The sequence below is a fragment of the Danio aesculapii genome, chromosome 16 (genome assembly GCF_903798145.1).
Source record: "Danio aesculapii chromosome 16, fDanAes4.1, whole genome shotgun sequence".
NCBI classification, from domain to species: Eukaryota; Metazoa; Chordata; class Actinopteri; order Cypriniformes; family Danionidae; genus Danio; species Danio aesculapii.
This window is the reverse complement of record NC_079450.1, coordinates 38854155-38861202: the sequence shown is the minus strand read 5'-3', so window position 1 is coordinate 38861202 and position 7048 is coordinate 38854155.

Genomic DNA, 7048 nt, shown 5'->3' with positions numbered 1-7048 from the left:
CATAGCTATTTTATTATTTATTGCAAAAACAAAAAAGATTATATTTTAACAACTGATCTTCTAAATGGTTCTTCTAAAAAGCTGTAATAATAATAATAATGAATAATAATAATAATAATAATAATAATAATAATGGCAACACGGTGGCGCAGTGGGTAGCACAATTGCCTCACAGCAAGAAGGTCGCTGGTTCGAGCCCCGGCTGGGTCAGTTGGCAATTCTGTGTGGAGTTTGCATGTTCTCCCCATGTTTGCGTGGGTTTCCTCCGGGTGCACAGTTGGCAAAAATGTGGCATAGTCATTTAAGGGTAATCTGGGTCTAAACCTAAAGCGGCTCACACGTGTAAGTGCAAATGTGGCCCAGTTATCTTAAAACACATGTGGGCCACTTGTGGCAAGTATTTGTCACAGTAAGCTCTGGCTATTGCGGCTGTGAGCGTATAGTGGCCCAGAGAAAATATAGCAAATGTGGCCCAGTTATTTTAAAACATATGTGGGCCACATTTGGCAAATATTCTGCACAGTAAGCTCTGGCTAATGCAGCCATTTGCCTATAGTGGCCCAGAGAAGATATGGAAAATGTGGTCCAGTTATCCTAAAACAAATGTGGGCCACTTTTGGTAAATATTTGGCACGGTTAGCTCTGGCTAATGTGGCTGTGAGCCTAAATCGGCCCAGAGAAGATATGGCAAATGTGGCCCAGTTATCTGAAAACATATGTGGATCACATAGACTAAAGTCACCATCATGGAGAAAGATGTTTGCTTTAGTTGGGCTCATAGCCAAAATCGATTAGATGTCAACAGACTACCTTGATGTATAAATGATGTCAAATCAACATCTAAAATTGCCGTCTAAAACATGTCAAAAACAATTTTCAAAGATCATCCTAGATGTCAGTTTGATGTCATTTCGAATGCACATAAATCTATACAGTATTTGAGCAATCAACGTCTCAAAACTGCTTTAATAACTAAAATATAACATACAGTATTAAGTGTGGATTTAGCCCAGAGTCCCCTTGAACACAATCCAAAAACTACACCATCATCCTAACACATCCAACACAAATAAATCTCCTTTTTTTTCTCTTCCAGAGCCCTATCATGTCTCATCTCGCCTCCAGCAAAAAAGTGAGGCAGAAATGCCCCTGGTGCCCCCTGAAAACAAATAGGTGCATGAATCTCCATCACACAGGTGGACAGATGAAACACTCACAGCTGCATCTGAAAGCAGGTCACAGAGAGACACAGACAAGATGGCCGTCAGACACTGACATTAAAACAGCCCAGAAGACCAGAGGGAAGGGCGACAGTGTTATATTGGGACCAGGAACGGTGTTAGGACATAACACTGACCCACTAACATCCAGAGAACAGCAGCGGGACGCCGTCCATCAGGTGATGAGGAGAGGAGGAAGAGGAGAGGGAGAGCGAGTGAAAGGTTGAAGGTCTAATTATGTAAAATGTAGGTTATTAGTCTCCTGATGGGGACACTGAGAGAAAATTAATTAACAATTATAATTAGCAAGATTGTTAGAGAGCAAAACGGTGTCATTGGACAGGTATGTGTATGGTGTATGTGTGTGTGTGTGTGTGTGTGTGTCATTGAGAGAGAGAGTGTGTAGGTCAGCATGTTTTATATCTTAATTTCAGATAGAGGCACATGCTGGAGCAGTGATTTCAGAGCTTCGGTAAAGCCTGTGGTTATAAATCAGACAGCTTCATGTCTCTGTTATAGCATAATGCTTAATATACAGACGGCTCTAGAGTGGTGTCGGCTCGGAAATTATGTTTTAATGGAAAGTTCACCATCAAATCGGCAGTATTAACTGGACCTTATGAGAGTTTCTTTCTCTGTAGGACAGAAAAGGAGAATACTGAGGAATTAGACTTGTCGCTCTTTTCCAAGCCACTAATAATGAAAGTGTTTTATTCTTCCAAACAGATGAAAGAACCATACAAGTATCATAAATTACATCAAAATTATGCCTATGTCTAACATAATCTAAAAATGATGTATGTTGTCTAATATCTATAAGTAAGTGTTAAAGTCTTAAAAGCAACTATAAAAATGCTTACATTCATACAACAAAATATATGGCAGTCGCAACATTATTTAGAAACAGCAATGAACTCCTTGTTGCAGGTCAAAATGAACCCATTTAATGCTAAACTAAATGCATTTCTCCACTGATTATTTAAACTAATAAGAACAAATAGTCTTGGAGAAAGTTTTTCGTGTAGTCATAAATAAACGCGACTTGCAGTTTGAATTGTGACTGAATGGAGAATGATTGACAGGCGCAGCAGAGGGAAGCGCTGAATTGAACATGAATTTAACCACTTGAATATCATCTGTACTTCACATTTAGCTATAACAAGGCTTCAGAACATTTGGGATATAGTAGGCCTATATGACATTTGGGATATAGTAGGCCTATATGACATTTGGGATATAGTAGGCCTATATGACAACTTTCTAGTGCTTTATAGTAGGCAACCTTCATGGTATTTGTTGGCTTATACAGTGCATCTGGAAAGTATTCATAGCGCTTCATTTTTTCCACATTTTATTATGTTACAGCTTTATCCAAAATGGATTAAATTAATTTATTTGCTCAAACTTCTACACACGATACCCCATAATGACAATGTGAAAATATTTTTTGAAATTGTTGCAAATTTATTTAAAATAAAAAAACCTGAAAAATCACATGTACATCAGTATTCACAGCCTTTGCTCAATACTTTGTTGATGCACCTTTGGCAGCAATTACAGCTTCAAGTCTTTTTGAATATGATGCCACATGCTTGGGACACCTGTCTTTGGGAAATTTTGCCCATTCCTCTTTGCAGTACCTCTCAAGCTCTATCAGCTTGGATGGGAAGTGACGGTGTACAGCCATTTTCAGATCTCTCCAGAGATGTTCAATAGGATTTAGGTCTGAGCCCTGGCTGGGCCAATCAAGGACATTCACAGAGTTGTTGTGAAGCCACTCAATTGATATTTTGGCAGTGTGCTTTGGGTCATTGCCCTGCTGGAACCGTCGCCTCAGTCTGAGGTCAAGAGCACACTGAAGCAGGTTTTCATTCAGGATGTCTTTGTACATTGCTGCATTCATCTTTCCCTCTATCATGACTAGTCTTTCAGGTCCTGCTGCTGAAAAACATCCCCACAGCATGGGATGGTATTAGCCTGGTGATGAGCGGTGCCTGGTTTTCTTCAAATCAAGTTCAATTTTAGTCTCACCAAACCAGATAATTTTGTTTCAGATGCTTTTTGGCAAAATCCAGGCAGGCTGCTAGGTGCCTTTTACTAAGGAGTGGCATCTGTCTGACCACTCTACCATACAGGCCTGATTGTGGATTGCTGCACAGATTGTTGTCCTTTTGTAAGGTTCTCCTCTCTTCACAGAAGAACGCTGGAGCTCAGATAGAGTGACCATCGGGTTATTGATCACCTCCCTGACTAAGGCCCTTCTCCTTCAATCACTCAGCTTAGATGTGCTCACTGGAACTTTCAGAGCAGCAGAAATTTTTCTGTAACCTTCCCCAGCCTTGTGCCTTGACACAATCTGGTCTCAGAGGTCTACAGACAATTCCTTTGTCTTCAGGCTTGGTTTGTGCTTTGTCATGCACTGTCTACCCTGGGACCTTATATAGACAGGTGTATGCCTGTTCAAATAATGTCCAATCAACTGGATTTACCACAGGTGAACTCAAATTAAGTTGCTGAAATATCTCAAGAATGGTCAGTGGAAACAGAATGTACCTGAGCTCAATTTAGAGCTTCACGGCAAAGGCTGTGAATACTGATGTACAAGTGATTTTTCAGATTTTTTATTTTTAATAAATTTGCAACAATTTCCAAAAATCTTTTTTTCACATTGCCATTATGGGGTATTGTGTGTAGAATTTGGAGGAAATAACTGAAATGAATCCATTTTGGAATAAGGCTGTAATATAAAAAACAAATGTGAAAAAAAGTGAAGCGCTATGAATACTTTCCGGATGCACTGTCAATTACATAATATAGCGCATGTGCAAGATCGCATTTGGTTCGGTACCAGGATTCAGACGCGCCCTCAATGCTTTTGCGCCATGCGCTTTTGACTTTGCGGCTAGATCGTAAAAAGAGAGCCCAAAAACTCTAAGCAAGAAAAACATTATTTTTGCAATGAAAGCATTTCATAAGTCCTTCATATAACTCTTGAGCATGATTTAAAGTGCTGACATAAGGTTAATTTGTACCTGTTCACATTTAGTGTAATGAAAAAATGCAGCATCAAAGCCATCAGGCTAAACTTTGCTTGCTCAGACATACCTCAGTTTCAAAGTATACTGTCTGTTGTAATTGCTGTGTAAATAAGTTCATGCATTCACCTTTGGCAGTGAAAAAACTTTTAAAGCCCTATGATAGCTTTGTGTTTGAAACATATTGAAGTTTTGAACCAAAATTTTCATTTTAGCTCCCCTTGCTGTGTTTTATAAACATGTCATTCAAGTTACATTTATTTCAGTATGTTTAAGAAAAAAACATTATATACTTATCCTCATGTCATAAAAAATGTACAACTTTCAAAATTTGTTGAAAACAAAAGGAGTATTTTGAGAAAGTTTACTGGTAACTCTTTAACAGTGACAATGAAAGTATATTATGCTTCAACAATATTGTGTTTTATTGCTTTAAATTTTCTAAAGCGATATAATAGCTTTATATTTAAAAAAAGACTGACATTTTGGACAAAAAGTTTTGTCTTAGTTCCCCTTGATGCGTTTTATAAACAAATATTTCTTTTTTGATCCTTGTTCCATGACCATAGCAATTGCAGAGAAAGCAGGGCAGTTCTTTATTTCACATTATTCTAGCATGTACATACAGTATGTATTTATCAGGCATTACATTAACTGGGCAATAAGTACTAAAACTTCCATTGAACCTATTATAAACCTATGCTGTTGTCTTATTTAATGCAGCATGTTCAATCGTTAGGTAGATACATAAAATAAAGCACATCCAAAAACGTTCTTATGTCTTTCATAGAAGACAGAATATAGTGTCATGTGTGAACAAAATTTTTTCTCATGTTTAAAATGAAAGTTTAAACTAAAATGTATCGCTCGATCATCATAATGTGACTTATTCCTCTGTGAAACTAAAAAAGGAGGATTTTCAGAATTGGTTCTCACTCATTTCTATGCAGTTACATTGATAGTGTCTTATGCTTTGAAAAAGGTGAAAGTACCAGAAAAGTATCATTCATACAGATAATATGTTTTATTTCAAAATCTTCTAAGGATGTATGATAGCTTTGTGATTGGAACAGACCAAAGATCTAAATCAAAGTTTTGATTTTATGAATAAATGTTTCTTTTGATTAAGATTCAGTCAATCGATTGGTTGATGCTGTTCACAAAAGCAGCCCAAATGATTCATTCCCGAATCAGTCAGCTCTCAAGTTCTGCTCACTGACTTTCCTTTACAGCTGTACTTTACAGCCCACTGAAGAAGATTATTAGTGAAGAACTTATAGAATATTCCTCTCACAGAGTTTGCAAGTCAATTCAGAAGAGTTTGAATATAGTCCGACAGACCAGTTTTATCACATTTAAGTTACTTTTTGTTATTCTTTGTAAAGCTTTAAAGGAACACTCCACTTTTTGCTGTTGTTGAAAATAGGCTTCTCTAGAGGAGTTTTTACCATTTTTTAACCTATTCAGCCAATCGCCAAGTCTCGCTACTTTTAGCTTAGTTCAGCATAAATCATTAAATTGGATTAGACCATTAGCATATTGCTAAAAAATGACCAGGTTCAACACTTTTCCTATTTAAAGTTTGTTCCTTCTTTAGTTACACTAAGAACAAATATTAAATGTTGAAGTGAAAACTCTTTGGTCATTTTTTAAATGAGATGCTAATGGTCTAATGCAATTCAGTTATCTAAGCTAACCTAAGCTAAAAGTAGCGAGACTTGGCGATTGGCTGAATAGGTTAAAAAATGGTAAGTGCTAAGTGCCCATCAGACACAGAAATTAGCTGAATAAATAAAAAAAGTCAGGATAAGGATTTTAGGAGTGTTTCTTTAAATCCCTATTTAAATTCTAATTTAGTGTTAAGTACACAGACAACAGCAACCAGTTCTGTCTTTCAACTTTGTCTTCCAGTTTCAAAAATACTACAGTAATTTTTAATAAATAATTCAGTGTTTTGAATCCTACTACAGTAAACTATAGCAATATAGCAGTAACTACAGTATAGTAATGTAAACTAATTTTCCAATAAGGTGTTAAGCTTTCTACAACAATAGGGTATGTTACACTGCAATACATCACAGTTTAATGTAAAATTATGTAGAATACAGCAGGGATTACCAAACTTTTCAACCCACGACCCCCAAAATAACAAAGCCAGCGACTCGTGACCCCCACTATATTCTGAGGTGGTTATAAATATCCAAATGTTGCGCACAACAATAGGTCTACATAAACATGAGCATATTGACAACAGAAAAAAAGTGCAATAGTCTAACAACTGTATAATTTTTATAGTCATTTATTAGTTTCATTTAATATTAACCTCATGTAATGAGACTGGTGGGTACAATGTTTTTAGCACAGGCCTTGGAGACCGGCACTGAGATATTCCTCATTGTTCAGTTGTGGCCTGTATTTATTTTTACTGTGTTTAATTGCCATAAAGGTGTCGGAAAGTTTAACCTAGAGCTATAAATTCAATCTGCTGCACTTGACGTTATTGCTGTGTTGTTAATCTAATGTAAACACACCAATTGCATTTAAAATAAAATGTAAGGCTGATAGCTTTTTATTTACATGTTTATGTAACTATTTACTGCTATTTTTATCTTCTGTGGGTTATGGATAAAATATGGTAATTATAATAGTTTAATCAAATTTATTTGACTTTTGGAAATCATCAAGGAACCCCCTGTCATTGTCCTGTGATGCCCCAGGGGACCCCGACCCCCACTTTAGGAACTGCAGCACTACAGTATTGATAACAGTTGAGCTGTTCACAATAGTTAATAC